Source organism: Nipponia nippon, unplaced genomic scaffold (genome assembly GCF_047370975.1).
Source record: "Nipponia nippon isolate SJK-2023a ecotype South Korea unplaced genomic scaffold, ASM4737097v1 scaffold_15, whole genome shotgun sequence".
Classification (NCBI taxonomy): Eukaryota; Metazoa; Chordata; class Aves; order Pelecaniformes; family Threskiornithidae; genus Nipponia; species Nipponia nippon.
The window spans coordinates 3,134,163-3,148,668 of NW_028262331.1; the positions used below are offsets into that span (position 1 = coordinate 3,134,163).

The following is a 14,506-nucleotide window of genomic DNA, read 5'->3' on the forward strand; positions in this document are numbered from 1 at the left end:
TAGAAGAGGATAGAACCTGCAGAAAAATAAATTACATTCCAAAAGGAGAAAAACAAATACAATATATTCTGGAGCTGCTCCTTGCAGCACCAGCACGCATTTGCTTCAGTCAGAGCTTAAAAGCCTCACCTCAAAAGCTATTTTCATCTTTCAGAAAATACATTAAAAAAACAAACAAACAACAATGACCAATAAAGCCTACATAGCATTGTCCAGCCCTTCTCTCATTCCACAACGCCACATATAGGCTTAAACCCTTGCTCCCAATCCCCCACACTGTCCCACAGCCTGTTTTCCTTTAAACCCTCCCCACACCGTACTTGCCAGGCAGCTGTCAGCCCTTCTACTGGGGTGATAATCCTAGCAACAGTCAAGCTTGCTACAGCCATCCCTGGACATAAGCTGCAAACCACTATTGAAGTACCAGAACACTAAGGGGGTGTCTGCATATCACCATAGAATTTCCTCCCAGTTCTGACTCCTGCAACAAGCACAGCTGCTCCACATAACGACCCCCATCCCTGCCCCAACCTGCATCACCTGTGGTCACACAGGTGGCATCCAGTAGCATCCACAAACAAAAGCTCAAAAACTTCCATTTCTCACCTACCCTAAAGTCAGACATATACAACAGAATTTCACTTAAGCTTTTCCTCCAGCTGCAGCTATCTGAGGAGCAAAGTAGAGCATTAATCTAGCAAGCTCAGACCTGCTTTCAAACCCATTTTCCTTCACATTTCAGTCCTTACAGCCTTGGCTAATAACACTCCTACACCAGCAATTTTCATCCTGTGGTTCATACTCCTCTGGGGGGCAGGGAGGGGGACCACAAACTATTCAGGAGAGATCCACAAAAGGCACCTAAGAAAATCGGTTTTTTGCACACCACATAGCAACCTGCATATGGACCAATAAAAAAATTTCACACAAGTCACTTTAAATGTGGAGGGGAGGCTCCAAGAGCTGAGACTGAAAACTATGTCCACCATGATATTCCAATGTCATTAGAGAAATCACTCATTTAAGACTCAAAAAATCCAAGCTATTTTAACAGCTCTGTCACTCCAGCATAGTGATAGACAGGACTTGTCGCTGTTCCGTGCCTCAGTAAAATAAGGGGGAAATTATTGAATCTGTTTTTTTTAAGACCTACCTGGGAATAAATGTTATTTAAATGGTATGTGTTGCTACTGTTCTGCCTCTTAAGTTCACCTCCATAAACCTTTCTCTGCTCAGTATGTCAGGTAGTCACCTTGAATTCCTGAGTCTCCTGTAATCACACTCTGGGATTCAGCACTGGATGCCACAGATCTATAAACCATCCCTTTTGACTACATATAAATAATGGTTGTTGAGTCACTTCGTTGTTTACACATGGGGGAGGGGGTGAACACCACGGTATACTGTAAATATTAATGTAGCTGGTGACAGTTACACCATTTGGAGTCACATATTTGCAAACAATTGACACACAAATCCTAGCAAACAGGATCCCATAAAAACAGAGCAGAAAGAGAATACAAAAAGTATTGGTCAAAGAAGCAGGGTAAGCCATGCTACCATTGTAACACCATTAACACAAAACTTTTCCTAGCAGAACTACCCAGTCAACACAGGGACAGAAAGAGAAGATTTCATATAACCTGCATGTTAACAGAATTATTTCTGTTGTTTCCAGCTGTTAAGCAGAGCTTGACAATGATCTAAACCCTGCACATCTTCAAGGATGCCCTGTTAGTTCAAACCTTGAAGGATGTTGTTTCTTCAAGTTGCTAATTTGTTATTAATCATGCATAAGGTCTTGTATAAGGACCAACAAGCCTTTGTGCTAGCTACTCTCCAAACACAAATTTGTTAACATTAGCCCTGTTCCAGCAAGTGTACAATCACTGGTTTAATAATTATCCATGTATTTGAGAGCTCATACACAATTCTCCCATGTTACATGACCTGGCCTTCACATGGCTTTGTTTTAAAAGCTTCATCTGTATTCTTACTGCTTCCTGCAGGAATCCCACAGAAGAGCTTTTGTATATGCTTATCACTTTTAAAAATGCATGACTTCATCAGAAGCAGTCTAAGTTCTGCTCTGTAGAAGCATGACCCAAAACCAGTTAAAAATCAGTGGGAGCTTCCCATTAGGTAGCCCGGGCCTTGAAAAGCCCTTGTACCTCCCTGATGAGTCATCTAACCTTCGTTGTGTTATGCACTTATTTGTTCAGCAAATGAGTCTTCTTGCCATTGTCCATCCCTTGTGTTATGTTTCTTCAATTTCTACCTTCCTGGAAGCTTCTGTTGCTTTTAAAATATAAATGTAAAAATCTACTTTGATCTCATTCTCCCTTACTAACATCACAGAAATCAAGGAAACTGGATAGGCTATCAGCACCAATCAGGACTATATCCTTTCTCTACCCATTACCTCAGCTGCTACTTCCCACAGTGCAAGCAGTTCATTTCCAGGCTTGCTGAAACATGCATGGTTTCAACGTAGAAAGCTCTAGCTGAGCCTCTCAGAGGAAACAGGACACAGGTCACAAGTTGCCTCAGCTACAAAGAGCCCAGCTCACAGGTATTGCTCACTCTGCAGAGACTGCCCAAGTGTGCTGAGTGTATCTCTACATAGAGAGAAACACAGCAGGATTCTTTCAGACAGAAATATCCTTAGCAAAACACTGAACAACAGAGGAGAAAGAGGAAATGCACCAGGAAAAAGCTTTTAAACCAGCGAGACTAAAATGCTCATCCTAAACATTTAGGTTAACTTTGGCATGCTGAGCAAGATCTACAGCGGTACAGTGTCCTAGCTTTAGAAATAATACAACACAGCTGTGCCACACCTCCCACAGCTGTGAAGAGGGCTACAAAGGTGCTTATGCTGTTCTAACTAGTCTCTTAAGAGAAACAATCAGGAAAAATTTTACTATCTGAAAAACAGCAGGCCTGTTACACTGTTCCCAGGGAATGTTTGCACTTAAGTCTCACATTTGTTTTCATCCTGCAGCAGAATGAGTACTTAAAGTTTCAAACGCTTCATTCAGTACAGAAATTAGAAGCCAACTTCTTTCAAATGCATAATAGTCTGAAGGCCTTCACCTGGCCACAGCATTGCAAAACTTACCACAACATGTGAAACCCTCTCTAGCTTTAGGCAAAAGGGGTTAGCACCTGGGCAACATGCTGTCACCTCTGAACATCTTGTCCCCCACAAGTGATGTAGCTAGGTTTTCAGGGTCAGCATATTTGAAACATCACCCTTGGAAAACACCATTCTGATCATGGTGTCCCCTCCGCCTGAACCAGACACTTGGAAAGCTATATTGATTAAAGTCAGGAGTTGACTTGCAAGCACATCTCCCTTCTCAGACTACCACCTTCCTAGGAATTCTGTATGTACACTTTACCAACAAACACCAAGCTAAGCTATGGCTCAGTCAACCAGATAAGTCTTCTTGTCATTAATGAGAATTACTTTCACATACAAATGCCTTGAGGATGAAATCCTAATGGTAACTTGTGGGTGAAGTAACTACTATAGACTGCTTAGAACCATATATAAATCTTCAATTTAAAAAACAAATTACTGAAGTGTACAATGTTATCTTCTTGCCTCCGGACAAAGGAAAGAGAAGCAAGAAAGAGGAAGGCAAAATTGCTCCATAGTTGCATTTTACTCATTTTGATCATTTGCACTTCATGGTAAATCAATTTGTGCTGCTCCCGTGAGGGTTTAGGAGTTCACATTTCCTTTCATCTAGCGACCAAATTCTTATCTAATTGTCCTGTACTGCCATCTCTCTCTGAAGCAGCGTTCCTCAGGGATGGCTTCAGAATTCTCAGGCTGTAACTATCTAACACAAGAGCTTTGGTTTAGGTTTGATTCTTTTTTTCTTTTCTTAAATACGTCTTTGAAAAATTAAAACTGAATGTTTCATACACAGCACCAATATGAATTCTATCTTTAAAATAACTCCAATGAGTTAAGCTTGGGCAGCCAAACATTCTTATTCACCAGGCTTTCACCATGGGTTGGTAGGAAGCCAGAAACAGGGAATGGATATCTGTGTTAGTAGCAAAATGACAACTGAGCTTACTAAATCAACACGAGTTCTACACAGCAATTAGCAGGATCAGCAACACCACGCTGCTAGTAACATTTACAGGACTGCCAACAGAAAACTTGAGCAGGATTAAAAAAAAAAAATACAGAAACTGGAAAATGCTTTTAAATATCACATTTTTGTAACTTAATACCAAAAAATGCAAGAAGGTGATACTGCTTCGCTTTCAAATTACAGCACAAAGGCCACAAAACAAATACTATGGTAACCCAAGGCTAACGAGGTACTGCCCATATGCAGCGTTCCTGCCACACCAATGATCTTACAAAATATTTCTTGATTCCATGCGTTTGCTGATTTTGCTAGTGGAAGAGATATCTTTTTTCTTAAGGGTTTCTCTGTTGCTCCCTATTCACTTGCTGTATAGTGTATGCTATTCCATTTATAGATACAAGAACATACTGCTTCATTAATGCAAAAAAATCCTTGATCAGGGAAAAGACTTAAAGAAAAAAGTCAATTCCAACTAGGAAAGCCTAATAAAGCACTAGAAATCTGCCAGATAGGCAGAGAAATAAAGGTGAGCTAGGCCTTAAGAGGAATCTAACATGCTGCAAAATTCAGCACTACTAACTCACGCTGTGTGGCAAAGAAACAGCTGCACTCGGGATTTATTTTCCAAATTTTTTTCTTTTTTAAAAAGTCCCACTCTCCTGGTAAAGGTGATTTTATTTTTTTTCTATGTGTATTTTAAACACCCACTCTGATTTACCTCAGGTTGAAACCTTTCTTACTTTGACTGGCACAACAGATTGCAGGGAAGTCTCTTCAAACACCAAGAAGTCAGTAAAGAGGCTCCCAGAGAAAGACTCAGAACGAAACCCTCTGAGGGGGTGGCTGGCAACATCCCTGAGGTAAAACTGGCCCCAGGCCCCCACCCTCACCACCTACCTTCTCACAGCCTGAGGAGAGCACCGAGGCTGACAGGCGTCTGGAGGCATTGGCACTTCTGACGCAGCTGTAAACACCCTGGGCTGCCCAAAAGGTTTTCTAACTTAAGAAACAGCAACGAGTATAACACAATGGAGCTGAAAGCACTCAGACTCCAACTGCACGACACCCCGGAGGCTGGTCTCCTTCACGAGGCATTTCAGCACAGCCCTCGCCACAGGAGTGACCTCTAACTCCCAGCACCTGGACCTTCATAAGGTAATTTAACGAGAAGTCACTGCAAGACATCTTTCTTCCGTGACATTAAGCATCTCAGTGGGGCAGGTGAGAGCTACAAGTCATTCCTGCTGGTGCCAGCCTGCTAAGGCACTGCAGAGCCAAGGTGGGGTGGGGTGGGGTGGAGTGGAGTGACGGGGTAAGGAGGGAAAACAAAATGGCACCCCAAGGCATTGGGGTGGGGGCATCAGCCTCATCCCCTGAGAGGAAATGGAGGCGGGAGAGAAATGGCCTCAGCTGAGGGACCCACCTCTTCCTCTCCCCGCTAATTAAAGCACCAAATCCTTAAACAGAGTGTTTCTGTTACTTCCAGAAAGTCCCTTAAGGAAGTGGGTTGTATTGTTTCCTCATGTCCTCTCAGCAGAGAAGCAGTAGTAGATGCTGGAACGGCAGGACTGGTGTACTTCAGCAGGTGAGTCAGCTTTTAGTACCAATAAGGAAATGTGACTCCCTAGCTAGAAAATCATTGTTCGTCCAAGATGATGCTAGCTATATGGATAGGTGTGTTGATTTTTTTTTTTAAATGCTGTGGGTGGCTTTGTGTTAATAAGCTCTTAAGTAATCCTGCCTCAATAACCCCAGTATAACAAAATGGCCGTCAGGGGAGGGAAAAGGTATAAGGTTACCGTTGTTAGGTGGGAGTTTGCAAGTATTCAGAGATTAAAGCCTAACTCCAGTAAGAAGCCTAAGGCAAGCAAATTCTCTCAGCTTTGCCCTGCCTGCGAATAGGCCTGGCTTGTAGGAGTGGGGCTCTGAGAGCTGTAGATAGTAGAGGATGCTGAGCTCACTGCTTGTGATCAGAAATGTTCTGTCCCTGAATCAAAGGCTAATTTGTGATAGTTTCAGGCCAAATTCATCTGGCCCAAGGGACTTGTAATTTTCTTTTAGTAATCTTATTCAATGAAATAGCACAAGCATTTTCTAAAATAAACAGCTCAGTTGCTTGATACTGCTTAGATGCAAATAAGAAAGAAATGAACTGGGGCTGATACTATTACTGTTTTTTCCTCTCTAATTTTGTTGCTTGAAATCCAATTATGTATAAAATTCTCATGTTGGGGATTTTTTTTTAAATATCCAGTATTACAGGCAGTGTATGAAACCAATCAGTGCTGTTGTTTCTAGTGCAACATTTTTTTTTTTCACATGTGACTGCTGCTAGCCTTGATACAACTCATAAGCTGTACAGTGAGCACTAGTCTCAGGCCTAGAGATTGCAGAGAATTCCTTCAGCACCAATTAGAGTGGCTTTCCTGAGGCTAGAAGCTGAAGGTCAGCTGTTCCTTTCAGATGGCCAGTAGTGCTCCTATTGTGCATAGAGGAAGTACTTTAAATAGTGATGGTATTTTTCTGTGGTAAGTACTAAGGAGAAACAAAACTGAGCATGGCACCCAGAATTAATCCAGACCTACGGTATGATTTCTTTATCTGTATTTTTTTGATCTTCCTGTGTTGCTGTCTCCTGTGCCAATCACCTAATCTAATTCTATAGGGAAAACATCCCTATCTATTTCTATAATCCTTATTGCCATTTCCACAGCCCTGGAAGGGATTTTCTCATTGCCCCTTAGCTATTGTCATATCACTAGGCATTAAACTCATTTTTCTGCTATAAAATGCAAAATTAAAATAAATGGTCAGTTTACATTAGTAGACACCACCAGAAAAATTGTTTGTCTAGGATTTCAGTTATTTTAGGAATGCTTACATAATCGGGAAGGAGATGCTGTGAAAATTACCTATTTCTCCAGTTGAGAATTCTGCTCCTACATAACCTCTCTAATGTGCTGATTTTTTCCATGCCTGCCATGACTCCTGCAGTCTCTAGGCAGAAAATGCTGAACTGTGAATGACTTTCCACCCCTTTAGGGATTCTGGCAAGTCTGAGTAATGATCGCTTCCATTCTGAAAACAGCTGCAGCAAGGAATGTATTGGATTAGCTAAAGATTTTCCTGACTACTAATCCCTCCACATTTCTTCTATGTATGGCAGAGAGATGTTGTCATTTGTACAGTATAAAGTGTTCTAGAGCTCAATAGCCCAGCAAAGATATAAAGCAGGGTAGAATTTTATTGTCTGCATATGAAACACCTGTATTTAACCTATAGAATTCAAAAGATAGTCCTGGAATTTCATACCAGCTATTAAAATAATAACTTTCAGTGGGGAAGCAACGTAAATCGATGCTGCTTGCATTAGTTGGCAACTTACTAATTTGTTCTAAACCAAGCAATAATATTTCACTGTATTTGTGAAGCTCTGTGAAAATGTCTTTTTAAAGCTGGGAGAAGACACTGTATCAGGAGTAGGCCAGTCCCCAATGTGCTTGTCTCTGTAATTAGCTATCTGTAAACCAGTTACACTGTGCAGCTGCTTCGTGGTGTTAAGAAAGGCTCATGTGTTATTTGTTCAACCTAGGAGTGGGGTGTTTAACTCCATTTTCAGACATGTTTTAGAAAGAAGTTTCATAGTACTTGTTAATAGAACACACACTTCAACACACAGCATGGGAACAATTCTCCCATTTAAATAAAAAAATAGTAAAAAATGTTTAGTTTAGAATTAAACCTAGAAAAATGTAATGCATAAGGAAATCTTGAATGTATACAGCTTTTAATGGTAAAGCTTGCTCCTCTGTTGTTCTTCTATATCAGTTGAGAAAATTGTTCATCTCTTCCACTAAATTCTGCTAAATAAAACTGTCAGCATAATTCATGTACTTGAGAATAAGTCGCCTTTCTCCCATGGATGTAGTATGAACTACTGAGGTGACCTTTTATGAGCTAAGACATTATATACCTCTGACGCTACCTAGGTAATCTTCAAGTGTATGAGAGCAGCTATCATGTTTTAAATTGTTGGACTGAAACTCCCATCCCTGAAGCCAGACAACTGAATATGGCAAATTTTTTTGCTGTCCCAGTACAAAAGTGTTTGTTCGTCACTTTAGCATAATACACTTTCAAAAATATTTCTAAATGCGTCCTCAATGTTTTTTCCAGGGAACGTTAATTCGCTTCACTGACTTGATGCTTGCTTTTTTGCTTTATCAATTAGCAAGGCATTCTGGGTCCTTGCCTCATAGACATAGCAGTGCTAGTCAAGAAGCTTTAAACTTGCTTTCCTTTATTAAAAGGGTCTTGCATTGTATTATTTTGTTTTCAGAGTGCAAGTGATACTTGTATAAAGTTTCCATGAGTCATGTTTTGTCATCCCTAGACATGCTAGGGTGATATACTTCTCCAGGAATAGTCCTGGTGGCATCAATAACAAGTGAAATGCTGATTATCTTGATTATCAGTAGAGGAATCTGAACTTTTGTTTCAGCGTTGTACTCTTCATCCATGTTGAGTAGTAAAACTTTAGCCCTCCTTTCCATGCATTATGTAGCCACTGAAAAATAGAAGTAGCATATATCAAGCCATAGACAGACTACGAAAGAGCTTGCAGGGTCATCTGATCAGTCATCATCTTCCAGAGAAGAATCATTGCTAATCACAAAACATGGAACATGATCTAGGCTCTGCAAATATCTTCTTCAGTCTGAAGATGGATATCTATGAGAGACAATTCTCTGAGATGGTTGTGACATTTCTAGTTAGGAATTCTCTGTCTGTTTTGCCCCAGTTTGCTGTCACGTATAGCATGGCAATCGCTTCGTGTTTCTTAAGATAAAAGTGTCTCTGCTATTCTGAGACGAAACTGTGAATCCTCTGGCAAGTAGTTACCCACTGACTCAGTGAACTGGAAGTAAGGAAGCTGCTTACCAGTATGAGTAGTGGGTTTGCAGTCTGGACATTTTACAAGTTGCACTGTTTGACCTTCAGCTTGGGTGGTCTGACCAATCTGCCTGACTCCTATTTAGCGTGTGGGAGTCGTGTAGTGCAGGATTATGCATATGTTTATCCCTGAAACCAAGGGAATACATTAGTGAAACTGCATGCACAGCATTGGCTAATAATGCCACTTCGGCTGGTGATGGAGTCAATGACTCAAAAGGGATTATGTTTGTTGACAGAGAGCACATCTGGCTGCCGTACAGCCGTGCACTCCAGAGGTCTCATTCTGTCCTGATTTACTCCCCATCCGGTTCATGGCTGTAACTCTTCCAGATGTGCCATATGTTGATAAATATAATTCTTTTATCAGCGATTAAATCGGGACAGAACTTGGTCTTCTGTTTGTGCTTGTAGATTTTAATTTAACTTCAGTGATACATTTGGATTTAGGAGGCTGAATATAAGCACTTGCTCTATGCCTAGATCTGTAACATCAGTGCTTCTTGACCAGAAAACATAACTATTGGAATAAGGCTCTCCAAGTGCCTTTAAATAAAGGAGTGTTTTCCTCTAAAAAAGAATTAAAAGAATTAAAAAGTTTAATTTCTAGGATATAACAGTTGCACTGTAAAAAAATACATATCTATGTGTGTGTGTATGTTCATATAAAGAATGATAATAGTGATAACCTTTTGGCCACCCAAAAACTTCATGTTTTCTCCAGTGTCAAATGTCAGGATTGCTCAGTGTTGCAGCAAGAACAGAACCAGAGTCTGGAACTTTCTCTCTTTTGTCAGTAGGGCTTTTGGGAATATTTTTCCGTATCTGTACTTGCTCTTAGGAGTGATGCTACCCATTTGAGACTTGCTTATGCATATGACAGAGGGCAGCAGCATAAACTGTACTTTAAAAAAAAAAAATTATGGGGTGATAGCTCTTATAAGCATGCATAAAATCCCTTTTTCCACCCTCAGATGGCTCAGATAAGTATGGGCAGTTCTAGTAATAAATTTCTAATTAGATATATAATTAATCTGTGTCATCATTCATTCTAGTTTTATTGTTTATGGTTACTTAAATTGTTTCTTCTTTTTATGGGTGCTTGTCCAAGATAAAGAAGGAAATGTATATAGCACATGTTAAAGGAGCTACAATTAAAGTTGCATATCTACTTTTTACCATACTATGACTAATTTCTCTGTGCTTACTTATTCACTTTAGCATATTTATTCTCAAGAAAGTTTTTGTTAAATATTGTTTTGCATATATGAATTCACAGCTTCCATCCCACCACTGTTAGGCTAGGAAGCCAGGTGAAAAACTGATGGACTTCTTCCAGGACAGTGAGATCGCTTTCAGCTAGATGCAGAAAATATAGCGGCTGTTAAATTTAGGAAGAATATTTTGGCAAATACTTACATGTTTTCTATGGCAATGCTACTTTTGCACCCTCTTTGGCCCTCTGGTGAAGCAGAGAAGTGTAGCTATCCTTTTTACAGGTGGGGAAGGTATTTTTGACAAACTGGTGAATTTAGTTAATTGAGTTTCAGGCTTCCCTGCTGATGTACTTTTAATCTTTCACGATGTATTTTGATAGAATTCCTATTTACTTCACTTTAGTAAGCACAGGGTGCTTTGTGTACTAACAGTACACAAAGTTAGGTAGCTTGCATGCTCACTGCCCTTCTGTGTGTGTATGATGAATGTAGAATACATTTAATGGAAATTATCTAGTAAGCATGATCCAAAGGAATGAGAATGAAACTTGGAGTCATATAGTTCTAAGTTTATATTTAGGTGATGACAATGATTAACTCTCCTATTCCTTTCCTGTCTGTCAAACAGGGATGGTTATGTTTATACCTTTCTAACAAAAGCTTTGAGTTGCTTAATTACTGCATTGAACATGACGGCTGCTAATATGGGTGTTGCCTCATTCATTCTCTAATTGCAGCTTTCTTTAGAATTTCATAGGGATCCCAAATTTGATAAATCACCTTTTTATTTCTCCTGGGGAATATTCCAGTAAGTCTGCAATGTTTGCTTTCCATTTCTTTTTTTGTTTGTTTTTTGTAAAATGTCAGCAATTTACAAGTGTGTTGTAACTAATTTCTCCACTGTAATTTCCTTATGCTGAACAGACTCATTCTTCAAATACTGGGCTCAGCAAGGTCATGCAGTAGTTTAAAATACATAGTTTGCTGCTTTGAATGAAATACAGTTTCCTGGTATCTTAAGAAAAGTAATAAGGACACATTGGAAGACTCGGAGCTCGTTCTTTTACTTACTCAGTTTTTCCAGTGGCACTTTGCTGCCCTTTGTTGCTTTTTTCCATTTAACCATCTTGTCATGAACACTTCCCACTTTCTGAAGTAGTGTAGGGATGAAAATGGTAGTGATACATACTGTATCAACTCCAAGCAACCAAGGAGTCTGCAGACCAAGTTCTGTTGCAGAAGATGCAAGGACACTCATTTAGATCATCCACTATTTGCTCATCTACACACAGGCAAACTGTTTAAAGACAGCATAGCATAAAGATCTTGGTTCAAATGAGAACATAATGCCTTCAAAGAACTTTCTCATCAGTTCAGTAAGTTGTAAGGGTATGAGCTATAGATGAGTGGTCAGAGGGCTGTTCAAAATTATGAAGACAGTGGGTCTAAATTTCCTTTCCACTACTTGGAGTTCAGTTGTTTTAACTCCCCTGACCTCACTGGAGCTAACTGTGTGTGACGTACTGTACTGCAGAAGAGAATCCTGTCGACGCAAATTCTGCAGAAGTCTAAATGATGCTTAATTAAATGAGAGCTGTGGGCTTCCCCAATAAGCGCATCAGATATAGGGTAATACTACTCATTTTAACTCAGACAATTAGATATCTAACCAACCTTGTTTATTTGCAGAGTCATAAGTCTGGTCGTAATGACCAGAAACTCTTTCTATGCATATAGTGCTGAGCTTCTTTCAGCTGTCACCATTTCAAGTTCTCCCTTTGCTTCTCCACGTACTTAACCAATACTTTGTTCCCTGTCTGATTCTTAGCCATGCACTTATTTTTTTTTTTAACAATCTGTCCCCTGACATAAGCCATGATGCATTTTACACGAGTAGATATACTCAGGGTTACCAGAAAGGATGGATCTTTTTTTAGCTTTGAGATTATTATCTCCTTAAGAAATAGGACAGTTTCCTACAGCTACCTGCTGCGATAGGCCACAGCTGTATCTCATCAAGGACAGAAGAGATTAAGAGGTTCCTTTCCTGCTCTGCTCTGACCTGCTTGTTTCCTGCTAGTGGTTAGTAGTTTCTTAGATCTGAGAACTCCTTTGGAAAATCAAAATGAATCAGGTAAATAGTTTAAATACTACTTATGTCTTGGTTCATCTTAGTCAGAAGTGCAGCCCAACCCAATATTTACTTGCTAATACAAATTGTATGCTTTTTTTGCAAAATGGTGGTTAAATATGCTTATGATATCTCTATTTGTATTACTTATTGTATCCTTCTGAAATAATATAGACAAATATACCTAATAAAAATTGATTTGTAAAGAATTTGGTTGGTCACACTCATACTGTTCAAACAAATGATCATTTGGGCTTCTCTGTGTTTAGGATGAGGATGAGCTAGCTTTCTTTCATGGATCCTGTTTTGATCTGATGATTTTAATCTTTGTAGGCAGCAGTAAATTGTGCTGCTTTAGTTTGTGCAGGTCAAACTCGGAGCCAAATTCTGGTTGCTGGATGCTTTCTATTATTTTTAATAGACAAAAAGACCATTCTACTTAGATTAAGTGTATGCTCTCTGTAATGCATCTTTTGCCTGGGAATAATATGTTTTCAAGTGTCTTGTGTAATGAAAGTGACAGGTTGCTTTCAAGTAAGGCAGTTGGTAGGGGCTCATCAGCTCAGGGCAGTGCAGAAGGTGGTATATTTTCTGCACAGATAACTAGAAAGGAAAATTGGCTGGGTGCACTGCAGTATGGATCTTTGCTTCCCTGCGCAGAGCAAAGATAAGTCTCCTGGCCTCTGCTGTGCCCAAATAAGCTGACAAACCTGATGAATGGAAAAGCCTCGTATCTCGGAGTCTTGAAAAGCACAGAGGTGAACTCGGCAAATGTTCTGTTCTGAATGCGCTTGAATTATCAGCTGTAGCCTAACAGCAGCTGAGCAAATGGCTCACCCTTCAGAATACAGCCTTCTGAATCAAAGCCAATGACGTAGCCGTGGATCTGTCAGTCAGATGGGTTATCTTGCCTTAGAAAAGGATGTCAGTGGCAGGATATATTTGTGATACTTTGAGTTTGCATCTGGTTTTTAAGGAGGAATGCAGCAGATGTCTGGCTCTAGGCCTGTTCTCATGTAAAGAATTAAAGTGATTCTCCTCGAAGTAACTATACACTCCAGAAGAGCAACCTTGCTGAGTGTTGGTGTTTGTGTCAGCATTCATGTTCTTGGAAGCACTTCTGGTTACTGCTCATGCAGAAGCAGTAGTTTGGTGGGCAGATATTAATGGGAGAAGAACTTGGAGCTGCAAATGCATCCCAGCACTTGCTCCACAGGATACTCCAACAAGAAGCAGGAGGAAACAAATGCTTGTGATGAGGAGTTAGAGTTACAGAGCTGATCACCAGAGATACACGTAAGGCCTCGAGGTTAAATACCTTCGTGTGCAGTGGTATGGGTCATATCCATGACCTCTTTCCAGAAAGAGTAGGGGAAAGACATATAACAGTAATTCCCGGGCTTTGCTGTATGTTTGGGGCTGTATCCTGGTGTAACTCTGGGATTTTTTTCAACCTGAAAGCTAAAGAGGATGGAGAGGGTTGGCTGATTTAATGCTACCATTAAGGATAAGAAATGAATAGCTGAGCTAAAGACCTTTATAACTTTTATTTCAGGGTGTGTGTATGGTAAAGTAGCCCAAGGTCTTTAAAGAAGACCTGAAAGAAGGAGTCTTATGTGAGTTTTGCAAAGACTGCAGAAGAGAGGGAAGATGACAGACTCTGCACACTCAGCTCTCATGCTCACAGCACTGTTACTTCAGGAGAATTGTATCCATGAAAACAGGGATTTCTTATCCAGGTGATCAGTATGTTGCATAGAATCTCTTGCCTGCCTGTTTCTGTCCATAAGTATTATCTTCTGAACACATGTGAGTTATCCTTAAAAATATTTAGTCATGTTAGTGTTCCTTTTATGGCCTTCTCATCCCCTTTTCTATCTTGAGTTTGGTGTATTCCCACTTAAACATTTCTCTGTTCACATCTCACTGAAGTGTACGCTGCACTGTCCCATGTTTCACTTTGCACAGCCTTCTGCCTGTTGCCCCTGCATTAATTCTTGATACTTCTTGCAGTGATGATAGTGTGAGATATTATTTCAAGTGTGGAAGTGGAAGGATAAAACTGGGAGCTAGAGTTCTGCTTTGTGTTT

At 40.1% G+C, this 14,506-nt stretch overlaps 1 protein-coding gene across 1 annotated transcript in view; it reads left to right on the top strand.

Annotated features, from left to right (window-relative positions):
* Positions 1-5,608: 5,608 nt before the first annotated feature.
* The window catches only part of CASTOR2 (cytosolic arginine sensor for mTORC1 subunit 2), a 174,124-nt gene continuing 165,226 nt past the window's right edge, over positions 5,609-14,506 (top strand). The window contains exon 1 of the mRNA XM_087751425.1: positions 5,609-5,700. The gene's annotated coding sequence lies outside the window, so the exon portion shown is untranslated. The remainder of the gene's footprint in view (positions 5,701-14,506) is intronic.